The 13,600-nt window shown below is 43.8% G+C and overlaps 1 protein-coding gene across 1 annotated transcript in view; it reads right to left on the bottom strand.

The window, feature by feature from the left end:
* Positions 1-4,254: 4,254 nt before the first annotated feature.
* igl (IQ calmodulin-binding domain containing protein igloo) overlaps positions 4,255-13,600 on the bottom strand; it is a 251,059-nt gene continuing 241,713 nt past the window's right edge. Inside the window, exon 5 of the mRNA XM_050178710.2 lies at positions 4,255-8,043. The gene's annotated coding sequence lies outside the window, so the exon portion shown is untranslated. The remainder of the gene's footprint in view (positions 8,044-13,600) is intronic.

Here is a 13,600-nt window from a genome sequence, read left to right as displayed (position 1 = left end):
GTTCAGTCGGCCGCTGGAGTGTGTTGCAAATAAAGAAGGTGCGCCGAGCACGAGCGGTGGCCAAGCTGCTTGCGCATTTGCTGCCACGATGACGAACAAGTCCGACGTCCTGGTCCAATCCCCGTCGGTTGTTTGCTACATGGAGTCTGCACTTGTTTAAGCAACAAAACTCTTAATAAACATTCCAGAACCAGTATATTCTGCTGCTGTGTATTTTTAGTAATGTGTATTGTGCAGAACATACATAATTTCGGCAGAGACACTTAAGACTGCTTACGTGCGGGAACGTGAAAGCATCATAGTCCCTTTGGTGAAGTGTCTTTTTTCATGTGTTCCTTGTCTGCATAAGCTCTTGCCTGCGTTCTAACTGCACCTCGGTGAGGCCAAATCAGAATGCACTCTCTTGCCCGCGAGGAGTTCATATCTTTGAGGACCGCTCAGTACTGTTCGATTGGACATTAATTCTTTTTATTTTGTACACACATGACATGGCGCCACCTCCTCCCCATTGGCTGCAATGATGCACACACTAGGCACACCTTAATTCAACGAGAACCATAGAGCTGCCGTGGCGTCGGGGAACTGTGCTCATCTTGCATCGCACAGGCCCAGGTTCAATTCCCATGCCATGTAGACCGAGATTTACGAAATTTTCTTTGCAAAGTGAATAATTTACTTCGTTTAAAGGAACCTCCTTGAGAAATTTGACGTCAGTTCAAGCATATTGTGATGCGTTTTTACTCTTTGTGCTGTCAGCAATTTTTGCCGCCATCTTTCAGTCAGGCCGACTAGGCCGACTGATCTTTATTTATTTTATTTTAAATACTTTCAAGGTCAGTAGGCTCTACAGAAAGGAGTGGTACATACTGTATACACAGAAAAGAATGCAGATCAATGAATAAAATATTTGTTAGATGGCATGGAGAACAGCAGCCTTGAACCTCGATGAGTCTATAATAGTAGCGAATGATGCGGGGAGGTGGTTCCAGTCATTGCAGGTGCGTGGTAAAAAAGAGTAATAGTACGCGTTCGTGCGACAAGATGGCACGAAAACTTTATGAAGGTGATCGCTGCAGGATGAAAAGTAGGAAGGAGGAGTAAGAAGTTTTTCTTTTAATACCGGGTTGTGGTAAATCTTGTGGAAAAGGCAGAGGCGACTGTATGCACGATGTACTGAAAGTTCCGGTATGTTAAGGGTTTGCTTCATGAGTGTTACGCTAGCATGACGAGAGTAATTAGATAGAATAAAGCGGGACGCGCGGTTCTGAATGGCTTCGAGGGAGAGGGTTAGTGATACTTGAGGGGGATCCCAGATGGCCGAGCCATATTCTAATATTGATCGAACAAGTGTTTTGTAGAGCGTCAGTTTTAAAGATGCAGGAACGGTGTAAAAGTTTCTGCGTAGATAGCCTAACGTGCGATTAGCGTTAATAAATTCCACATGCTTGTGCTATGGTAGATCGTGAGTGATGTAAAGGCCGAGATACTTGTAAAAATTAACTTGACAGAAAGGAGCGCTATTCAGAAAATACATGCGTGTGTCAGTAGTGTTAGAGCGGCGTGATATGCGCATATATTTACATTTATTTACGTTTAGTTTCATGTTCCACGCATTGCACCATATAGATAAACCTGAAAGGGCTTAACCTGCAGCAGTGCTGTCGATACTTACCTATCTACTGGCTTGAAGCTGTCCTGTAAAATAAAGCCCTGCTTTTCTGCTGTGGAAAGAATTTTGGTTCATTGCACATTTGATTCCATGTTTTGCTTCAACACCTGGACCATCAATCGGCTACTTAACCAGCTTTGTTATAAGAAGCGCAAATATTTGGACACCTTTGCTCAGCATAAAACAACATTGCCTTTTGCACATTTACCATTATGTTCCAGATGTGTGCTGCACATTTTCCGCATTTTTGATTGTTTGCTATTCACATGTTTATATTATGAGTTTTTTTTTAGCAAAGTGCATGTTTGTAGTGTTCTTGAGGAATTGAGGCTCCATATTGTAAATTTTATGTTGACGGCTACTGCAGCACTTTTTGTAGTCTGTAGTTGACGCATTAGATCAGAAGGAACAAGAATTTTTTCTCTGCATTGATTTCTAGGAAAGATGTCGTTTGCATTGCACACTGCAAGAAAGCCCTGCACAGCTGCACAGAGGCAATAACTGCCGTGACCCACGCCGCAGTAAATTTGTTAAAGCACAAGAAAAGTGGGACACAAAATTTTTCTTTAAAAAAGGGTAAAAGGGGATGAAAGCTACAGGAAAAATAATGTGTTTCAAAAGGCAAGCAGTTCTTGCCTGCAGTGGATACTCTTTATATATATATATATATATATATATATATATATATATATATATATATATGTAGCACTTGAAACAGTGCCACCAAGCAGTACCAATGCGCAGATAGGCATAGGGAGATGTCCTTTATCCCTCTGCATTTAGGGAGATTTAGGGAGATTGATCATAGTGGAAGTGTATGGGGCTGCCTTGCTAGCTTTCATGGGGAGGGGAAAGAAGTCATTGCAGTGGTGGTATGCCAGTGCGCACCAGATGTATGTGGAGCCCACTGTCCACCTGCACAGTGTCTACTACCACGGAAAACCTGGAATGTTGAGGGGATTTGTCAGTACAGAAAACTCGGAGGGTAGACGAGGAATTTTCATCCTGTTTTTCGTCCTGGTTGCTTTTTGAATCGGGGGAAAATTGGGATCACACTGTTTATTGTGAAGCTAGAGGTGTGCCAGGAGGAAGCAGAGTTTTCAACTGAACCTACGCAATCTGCAAATAATAGTACTGTTTACTGGTTTTGTGATTGTTAGCTCGACTGGATGCTTGCAATATTGTTAAACACATGATTGAGTCAAATATGATAGTGCGGTCGAGCTGACTTATACCTTACTCTTGGTACTTGTTTGGAAATTATGGGCAGGAATGGTAGCTTGGCAAGCTATAAACCACAAATTTTTCCTTGCACCTGAAATTCCAAGGTGGACTGCCAATTCATAAAAGTAGTTAAGGAAAACTAGGAAAAATCTGGAGATTTGGAGATAACGTAGTATGCACCCTGACCAACCTTCGTACTAATAAGCCAGTGCTGCATGTAACCTTTGTCTCCATTTTATTATTGCAGTAACAATTGTATGGACACTCCAGGCAATGTTTGCCGTCGGCGAGAAGTTCGGTACAAAAGCTTAACTGCAATAACATTGTGTGCCCTTTACTGCGGGTGCGAGGGCGAGTGAGCGAGCGTGAGCCGAGAACACAATGTAATAGTTACCAAGAAGGATGGTGGCTTAATGCACGCCATCCTCCTGCGTGTCCAGTGTTGGACATCACGTGATCAAATGGGCAGGGGGCAGCAGGTGAGCACACCTCTCCTACATTGGCCATGATTGCGCACAGTTGTTCATGTGGCTGAGTGCATATGCGGGCCATGCACCATGTCTGGGAGGTCATCTATAGTGTCTGCAAACGCAGGGTGTGCCAAAATGGCTGGTCACTTCACATGCACGGTCTTTCCAAGTGCTTAATGTTGGAGGTCACAGAATCTCAAGTGTCAAACACAGGATGAAGCAAGAGGCAGGCCGAAGCATGTGGTCCCTGAAGCTGTCACTCTTCATTTTGCCAGAATTCTTACAGCGAATATTCGGGCTCATCAAGTGAGGTTTATTCATGTTTGCCTGTTCACACGGGATGCCATCCTTGTTAATTACGAAGTGAATTTGTGCTGCAGTTTATGTGGCCGATAAAACTAGGAACCTTATTTCGTGGAGTTAACTAACACTTTGCAATCACTATCAATGCTTGTTTTTTTTAGCCGAACTAGGATGACCTCGGAAATTTTTTTTGACGGAGAAGCTGACACATGGGCGCTGCAAAGAGTGCAGTGGTCAATGTGCTCTGTCCCGATCTGTAATGTCGAAGGGGAATAAATTTTCAATGATCTTCACAATGACAGGCAGGCAATTTATTCTGTTGAGAAGCTTCTGCTACAAGCTTTTATTTGAAATTTTTTTGGGCTTCATTGGGTCCATAGCTGTAACACAGCAGAGGTGGTGGTGAATGTCCTACCTATACACCGGTCCTTTTTCTTTTCCGTTTTTCACTGCCTTGCTGCAGATGTTGCTTGTAAAAGATGTGCGGCGTCTTCTCAATGCCATTGTAGGTGCATTCTCAGGCCTTCAATAAAAAGTACAAACACCTTTGTTCGTGGATGTGTTGCAAAGAAATTTGATTGCTATGAATGTTGATAATAATACTTTTATTAAAGAATGAAGACATTCTTCTTTTTATCATACTTAGCACATATATCATCATTGTTGCCACACACACATTCAAATGTTCGTACTCCCTGTAACATGTCACCTCAGGTGTTGAGGTTCTTTCCGAACACTGAGCCAATGGATGGGAATGTGAATGTGAGGCGTCCAAGAAGAAAAAAAAAAAAAACACTAGTGCAAAGGCAGAGTGGGGCCTGCATTCCTACGAAGGCTACAACCAACCATTCAGTCAACAACATCTGCCCGCCCACCCATTTAGCTAGTGCACTCCCCTTTGACTTCACTTGCTAACATCACAGCAATGTTTTCAAGCATGTTTCAACAAGTGCATGCAAGCTTTACAAGGAACACTAAAGCCAAGTCGCCAGCTGCTTTGCAAAAGGCAAAGTCAGTAAGGTTGTAGAGTAAAGTACAGGTTCTTAGGTTGGTTATGATTAAGTACTTGCATTGTATGTGCTAACATAGTCATTTCTTTGCAATCTGTTGTGATGTATCTGATTTGTCCAAGAGGGAAAGGTTGACATTGCAGGAAAAATAGTCTGTATTTGGCTTGAGATATTTTATAGCCAATTCATGTCAACTTTTGTGCTTTTGTTATGTTTTTGTGGTTTGGGACTATATGAAATTGAACATAAAATGAGCCAGGACAAAACTGTGATACTGTTACACAAACTATTATGCATATACATAGCCTGTTTCAACAGTGAAATGCAGAGTAAATTGGGTTCGTGCTGATAAGAGTAATGGAAGTTCTGCTGGAAGCTGGAAATCAGCTTTTTGTAATTGATTTGCCTTTAGCTGTTTACGTGGTCTGTGAAAATTATGTTTAAATATTGAGTCACAGTTTGAATAATTGCTTCATAAACTTGTTAATTTATTGTATGTTTAATTTGCTTTTATCGACAGGAGCCAAATTATATGCACATATGCTAATGTGCGTGTTAAGTAACCAGAAACTGCATTTGAATTGAGTGGCTTAAACATGTGCAGGAAACATGCAGCATATAAGTTGGGGTCATCTGTCTTTGGAGGCCACAGTTAAAGGCATGCTGGGGGCTGTGGACAGAATTTTTTTTTTTAGGCTTGATGCATACAGGGGTGCTAGAAGGTTGTCCTATATGGATTTAAATAAGCCCTGAAACACTTCTTTACCTATTCATAGAATGACCTCAGTATTAAAGTATGTTGCGTCATGAACCTCATGCCACAAAAGTTTTTCAAATCCTTCGAGTATTAGTGGAGTTATTGCACCAGTACATGGCTTTCTCTCTCTTTTCGTCTCCGCTTACGCAATGGAAGCTCTACAGGGGAGAAGCCAAGAGGGTTCTCGCAGGGGCCAGGAGGAAAGCATTCAGGCACCCTACAGCGAAATACGGTGGAAGGGCTCATCTCCGCACCCCTAGGCTGCCACGGTAGACTAAGCTACGCAGCAGGTGCAGCTGGCAGGGCAAGGATGGAATAATTTTTCTGTGTTTTTCATATTGCAGACATATGTTTAATTCATTTAACTCAAAACTAGCAATTATGTGATTCTGAGAATGTTCTTGCAATCCGATCAGGAAATCAACCAATAGCATTGGTCTACCAGCTGCTTTCAATGACAGCACATGACAACAATGTGGAAGTGAGAGCAAGTGATTTTTCGGCGTTTTTGGCACGAGACTGAATTTCCTGCTGCAAGCAGTGCAATAACATTTGGCTCACACGTTCGTAGCAGCCTTTATGACAGATCAGCAATGTTTTCTTACTATATTCAAAAAGTGTTTCAGGGCCCTTTTAAGGATTTAAAGTGTAGATTAGGGACAATGTTGACAGCTATAGGATTTAGATCATAATATGAAAGCCTTACTCGAATGTCCCTGAAGCCAGAACAGTTAGTGCAGAAAATGATTTCTGGACGTGCTCCAACCCCTTAGCCCTCTTTTGGTTACAATCCAGGAGTTGTCCTGCACGTGACCTTAGTGTTGATTATTTGCAGATAGCTCAGCCTTGAAGTCTCGTGGATGTCCTCGTAGAATGCCTGCATTAATATATTTCACTACCAAGCAAAGTACCCTTGCATTTAGGTCATGCCATAAACTGTTGGCATATGCTGCCCAAATTTAGCAAAAACAATAACAAGGCCAACTGATTTGGCTAACTATTCCACTGCTGTGATGATTTGCAGCAAAAAAATAGCTGACAGATGCTGCTTGAGAATAAAGAATGTACTGAGCCAGAAGAGGCGTAATACTGTATTTCTTTACTGTGCTCTGAGTGGTACGACTTTCATATTTCATGCTTGTCTGAAATTAGCTCATTCCCTCATTTTACTTCACGCCACTTTGGGCATTTTATTTTGTTTTGTCTACGAGAACAACACAAGCGTGCAACGCATTGGTGGACTGTGTTGTAACAAACTGTTCCATCCTTGTAGTAAATAGACTTCGGTTGAAGATGAGGCGCCCCTAAGTAAGTTGTAGCAAAGGTGGACACATTTAGCATCTAGAAAGCCGAGTATGATATGGTTCATTTACGAGGAGCTCATGCCACAGTTTTTCACATCCATGACATTGTGTGAATCCGTACGCTGTCGTAGCCTTCACATCAGACACTGTCAGAGCAGCATATGCCTTTTGAAAGCTGTCATTTCGAACGGTGGATAAAGACGCCCATATTGACAAATGCACCTCGACTTTATGCTCCTCCTCAATCCTCGTAGAATGGAAGCAGCACTGTCCCTCAACTGACGCCACTATGCTAGCCATGGCATCCGAGATCCCAGCCAACACACATGCTGAAAATCCCGGAGATCATGCACTATGCTTTTCAGGAGTTGCTGGGAAACATATCTTCGTTGAGCTGCAGATCTAGGACGTCATTTCCTCACTTCCTCTGGGATATTTTGGGGGGGGCGGGGGGAGCAGGGGAGATACCCTTCAAGAACTGTGTGTTGAGCACCTTGCATACTTGTATTAAGGATTGCTTGTTCCTTGTATTAGGCATTGTTTACAAAGCATTTATTCGCTCCAGCACGCTGAAAATCTTGGATGCCATTGACTGATGCTTCTAGAAATTTCCTGGATGAAGAGTTTGAAACACTTCTCTACTCTGCTGCTTTCCAGAAGATCCTAGAAGTACCTGATTATGATGGCTTTGTTATGACGCAGTGACTGTCACTCGGCAGAGCCAGAGAGGAGTGCTGAGACGAGCTGCATTTGTAAAGATGGCAAAGACATGGCATAAAATAGTTTTAAAATCATCTACCTTGCACAGGTGTGAAACTCGCATCCAAAACGCAGGTTAGATTGTGGTCTTGAGCCTTAGAATGTTGCAGATGCATATGCGCCTACGAGAGGTTGTTTAATGCGTGCTCATACAAAAAAACCGACTGTAGAGAAATGTGGCATGGGAATTCCACCTGTGCAATGAATATATCATGAAGTTTGTTTTGCTAAGTGTTTACATGCAAGCTGGCGCCAGGCTGGAATTTCTTCTTTAGTGTAACTAATATTCAGAATGCACCAGGGTCACCGAACCACCGGCGAAATTTGAAATATGAAGCGTGTCATGGAGGAAGTGGGAAGTGCAGTACGATACGCAGACCATGCAGGGTTGCAGAAATTTTTCTTCTTTTGGGGGCCAGCTTCTCCACGCTGCCTTTGTTGCGTGCATTGGAGTTAGATGAAGTCGAACATTGTAGAGTTGCATGCTATGTCACAAATAATTCATGTATGGGCAGGCTTCCTCGAAGGCTTCACAATGGTCTTCAGCCTAAGTAGGGGGGGGGGTGAAAGCAAATAGAAAAGAACATTAGTATTCATCTGTGTGCTGTGAATGCTTTTTCATGACATATGGTGCCGACAGCGTTAGTGGCCGGCCCATTCATAACATGCAATTGCTCGATGAGAAAACAAGACTGGTTTATCTGGAGCTGTTTCAGCAACAAATGAATAGATGCAGTGCACCCCATGAACAAACGCTACTGTGGGAAAAAGGAGAAGAGTGGTGTGGTCACACTTCAGTGATTCTGTTCGTCAATGATTGTAACCACATCATTGTTCTTACGTTCGAAAAAAAGCCCAGTGTTGAGTCATGCTTTTCTACAGTTCCATTCGATGAAAACTATAGCCGCATTAATTAAAATACTCGTAGGGCAAATATTTTAGTTTTATCTCCAGCTCGAATCATCCAGTATTCAGCGAATAAAACCTGTTTCATACAAAAAGTAATTTTATTGTATGAAAATATTGTGGGCATTATGACTTGCCCCGTCGCCTTCGTGCGGGCGTTTGCTGATTACGTCACTTTTGCACTTGGGTCATTGCACACGAAATGTCCCAGAACCCAAAAGCGACCATTGCTGATTTTTCTGGAAAAAAAATTGGCTATAGTTGGCAATTGTGTGAATGAGTTTTCACAAACATATTTTTCTCGATTTTTTTTTTTGTCATTAAAGCATTTTTCCAAGTGTCTGTGAAGAAGGAAAAGTTCCTTGGATGGAATGTATTTTTTTTCATAATTTGGGAAACTACATACAATCATAAATCTTATTTTAGAATATTCTACTTGCCTTGATCTTTCATGCGATGTCATAAGTGTATGCATGTAAGAATTTTCCGTTTCTAAGGGGCTCGGTTAAAAAAAAGATCACTTTCAGAATTTTTTTGCATAAACGTTGTTAATGTTTCCGTCGCATTAAGTTTTTTCCTGCATTTGCCTGTTGGTATTGTTCATGGTAAATATAATGTGAAATTATTAAAAAAAGCTAGTTTTCCAAAATATTGCTTTCAGAGTTGACAAAATGACTTTCACGACAATCAGATCTAGATTAAGCATCCAGACTTAAGCATCCAAACTTCCAGATAAAGATACGCCAGTTGGCTGATTATGTGCACCAAACTCTTAACTTTCTGATCTAGAAATATTAATTCGAGAAAATTTTGTTTGAGGGAAGAATTTTTTTTAAAATTCCATAACCAATCTCGCCGGTTGGGCAGAGTTTCCTACAATTACTAAAAGGAATTATGGCTCTGCAATCGCTGAGCTCGTGCTCCGAATGCCTGGGATAAGGGCGCTTTTGCAGTTTCTGTTTCGAGAAGCAACAAGATGGGCCCGAGAAGCTGGGCACGCGATCGTAAAAACCTCTGACGTATGCACTGACGCGCACGCCAACGCGCACGCTGGGGTCCGGGCTTTGTGCTGCTAGTTCGTCTGCTACACCTGCATGCGCTCTGCGATGTCCTCGCTACCATCTTCGTCGTTTTCGTCGTGGAGGGCGATTTCCTGCAGGCGGGCCAAATTAGATGTGGCCAACCACTTTCGATTCGGCCGACAAGAAAGCAGCGACTCGAATATTGCGACCGGCAACAGCGAGGTGAACCTCAAGACCCTCGCGTCGGCCACGTTCAATGGTAAGACACGACAAATCGGCGTCGAACGTCATGGCCTGCACGGCATTTAACACGACAGAAACTGCCGTTTAATTGTGCAGTTGCAGCGACACGGAGAGCGTCCCACTACAAACAACAAACTGAAAAGAAGAGCAGACGCAAGCAGCATGGCAGCCAATGAAAATTCGTGACGTGCGTTTTTTTTGTTGTTGTTGTTGTTTACAATACCTCCTTGATGTCGATGTTGCGAGGTGCTGCGTATTGCGGTTGCCTGCGCGCACGTACGTTAAAATTGATTTTAATTATGTTCTAAGCTATATTCGCCGTTGATATTTTGCAGGCGATGTGTATGTGCCCACATAAATAGATCTTACGCGCTATCTCCACTTCAAATTTTGTGTCAGTACTCCTTTAAATACATTCGCGGATGCAAAATATTGCCAGCTATCTGCGAAAATGAAAGTCGTATGCCTGCTCCTCTGAGAGTGAGGGCTATAGTTCCGGTTAAACATACTTCTATAAGAAAAAAAAAAATGTTGCAGTTTCTCCCGAAAGGCGAAGCATTGATTGCAACAGCACATCTTTAGAAAGCTATACGAACTAAGGTCAGTAGTTTTATGATCTGACAGGCTGGTGTAAACATTGGCTTACTAAATAAATATGTTATCGCGCGCGCGAATACATCTCACTCGATGACCGCCGACACTCGCTGTCAGAACGTTGGCGGAATGAAGCGGTAGCAGCGGCGAGAGAATTCCCCTTCGTGCTGCCTCTCGCTTCCATGCGAACTAGGTGACTAGGAGCGCGAGAATATAGCGCACACGAACCCATCAGCCATTTCGGGTAGCCTAGCCTTTCAACCCACGTCAGATTACCTTCAAGATAGGGTGCACGCGGCCGCGTTCATCCGCCGAAGTAGACATGAAGATGCGCTGCGCTGCGGGGAAAGGTCGTTCACCTGCCCCTTCCCCCCACCCCCTCCCTCCCCCCTTGCGCGCGTGACAGGACGCCGCCGCTTAAGCCACCATCCTTCTCGGTTCATCATCGTAAGCTTTCCCTCGTAGCTACAGCATGCGGTGCACAACCGCGATCTTATCGCACTTAGACTTTATACGGTACATCACGGCGACGGCGATGGCGAAAATTCGTCGGAGTGACCATGTCATCGCGATCGCAATAAAATGAGGAAACTGACATAGGCTGTGCTCTCCGCTCATTTTTGTTTTCTCTCTCTCGCTCGAGCGATGTTTACTCTCCCCCTGTATGTTGCGCCAGAAACCGTGAAATCATGTAGACGTCTCAAATTATGCACAACTTTTACGTACCGTAAAAGCCAAGTAGATACCAAGTCATATTTTCGTATATATTCGAGTGTAGGTGTTTTTTGTTTTTTTTCCTTTTTTTTATCCTTCTTTCTTTCTCACCTATTGCATCCCCTTGCCCCTCCCCCAGTACAGGGTAGCCAACCGGAGATAATATCTGGTTAACCTCCCTGTCTTTCCTCTGCCTTTCTCTTTCTCTCTCTCTCAACAGTTAACTAGCCTCGGCCGGGCGTTACTGCGATCTGTGACCTCGCCGAAGATATTTACGTGAGAACTTCAAGGTAGTGTCGTACCACATGTCTCCTTTGTTTTCTGGCGTGCAACTACCCTGAACCTGCGCTCTCGATGAAAGTTCACCTACGTCTTTGGTATTGAATTCCGCAATGTGCTTATATATATATATATATATATATATATATATATATATATATATATATATATATATATATATATATATATTGTTTTTTTTAGCTGCACCAAATTTTTAAAATTAGAAAACTGTAAATCACGGCAACGTTTACCATTCGACTGTACGGTGATACAGATGAATTTCCGCAATTACGGTAATTAACTTTTTAATTATAAACTATAGGTGGCTAAGGTAAGTGAGCACTTTGAAGCCCGTCTTCGACACTACCTATCCCAATTATTAAATCTTGAATAGCGTATTTCATGTGGGAGCTACGCGAACAATTAGTTCCCCTTGGCAGGTTCCTTGAAACCGAAACTGGCGGGAAAAAGAGCGTCTGTGCCATCGATGTCGCCCCCTTCGCCCCGCCTTTCGTCACGGCTCCGAGGTCACCACCGGTCCAGCCCCGCGAGCAGCTTGCGTTATATCCTTACTGTGTGCGGCGTTGGCCTAGGGCTTCAATTCCGGCGGGCTTCCAAATGTACTTCGTCATTCCGTTGGGCGCCACGTGTTCACTTCCACCGATGAAACGCCGTTTCGGGGGCACAAGGGGATGACGAAGTAAATTTGGCGGCCTGCCGGCACTGAAGCGCTAGGCCAACGCCGCACACAGCAAGGAGATAACGCAAGCTGCTTGCGGGGCCGGACCAGTGGTGACCTAGGAGACGGCACCCCGAAAGGGGCGGGGGGGGGGGGGGGGGAGGCGGCGACATCGACGGCTGCGATTCAAGATTTAATCATTGGTATAGGTAGTGTCGAGGACGGCCTTCAAAGTACTCATTTGCTGTAGCCATCATTAGTTGACAATTAAAAAGTTAATTACCGTAACTTCGCTAATTACGCACGTGACTGCGGAAATTGCTCTGTATCTAGAGGCTGCCAATCCGTACACTCGAATGGTAAACATAACGTTACCGAGATTTATATTTTTCTAGTTTTAAAAATTTGGTGCAGCTAAAGAAAAAGAAGAAACACCCTCTGTATTGCCTTTTTTTTTTTTTTCAGCGTGCTTTGCTGTGCAGCATATTAGGTTAACTAAATGCGGGCAGGCTTCTTCCGTGAAGAAGCTCCCTAAAAGGCCCGTGGATCTCATCGTCCATAATTATACCACTTTGGGAGCATGCTGTTATTGCTTTAAGCGTTTTTCTTTAGTGCCCCTTCAATTGCTCTTTCAATCAATTCCGAAACGGCACAACGGGCTATCAGAGATCCCTATAATATAAATGCACGAGCGTCTTTTGCATCATTCTCGCTGCATCTGGAAGGCGGCCGGGACTCGAACCGGAGACCCTGTGTTTAGCTGCAGAGCGTTGCAGTCGCTGAGTCGCCGGGACATGTCTTCAAGTGTTTTTGCGGCTTCAACATTTTCTGTGGGCCACCCGTGTCTTAAAGGGACCCTGAAACGATTTTGACGATTTTCTACAAACGTACTGAGTCGTTAGAGTAGGTCCTTCTGATCATTAATTGACACATCTAAGTGCTCCGCGTAAAGCGTGTAATTTATTATAAGGTTTTAAAAATGCACATCGCTGCCGATCGGAGCACGCTGCTCGGCGGAATTTTAAGCCGCCCCTACCCATATGACGAAAATCACCCATATGACGTCAGTGGGGCGAGCTATCCGATTGGCTGACCAGGGCGCGTGATCAATAATTTTTCCAACTTTATGGTAAACAAATGATCTTTGTAATAGTTGGAATGTTAGTTCATTTGTTTTTATAAACAGAAAGTAACATAAAGAGAATGCACAAGAACGATTTTTCAATACAATTCAGCACTTCCGGCACACAGCAAGTGTCGTCTCCTTGTGTTACAACGTACTCCATTTTGACGAGAGCTCCGCGGTCAGAGTCGGTCTCAGTCTTTTCGCGAGCACTATGATTCGACTGTTGCTTTGTGGACTGCAAACGTAGCGACTGGCAATATGTCAAGCTGCGACATCGTGTCCCTCTGCAAGGCAGCATGCGAGCGAGCTGGCTGCTGCACATCGGACTGCCGCTATCCGATCGGCGCCAGGGTTTGCGCGTTTGTGGCCGTCACTTTACACCGGAAGATTACTAACGCAATAGCGTTTCGCGAGTCCGGTATTAGGGTAAATGCAAGCGCAAGGGGACAGGGTCTGGCCGCTTGACTGTGCCGTAACGGGATGAGCCATGGGATGAGCAGAATCGCAAATGCGAATGGTCTGCACGGTGCAGCCACCTGGT

The sequence above is a fragment of the Dermacentor andersoni genome, chromosome 5, assembly GCF_023375885.2.
Source record: "Dermacentor andersoni chromosome 5, qqDerAnde1_hic_scaffold, whole genome shotgun sequence".
Taxonomy (NCBI): Eukaryota; Metazoa; Arthropoda; class Arachnida; order Ixodida; family Ixodidae; genus Dermacentor; species Dermacentor andersoni.
The sequence above is the reverse complement of the archived record's forward strand: the minus strand, read 5'-3'. Positions and strand labels throughout refer to the sequence as shown.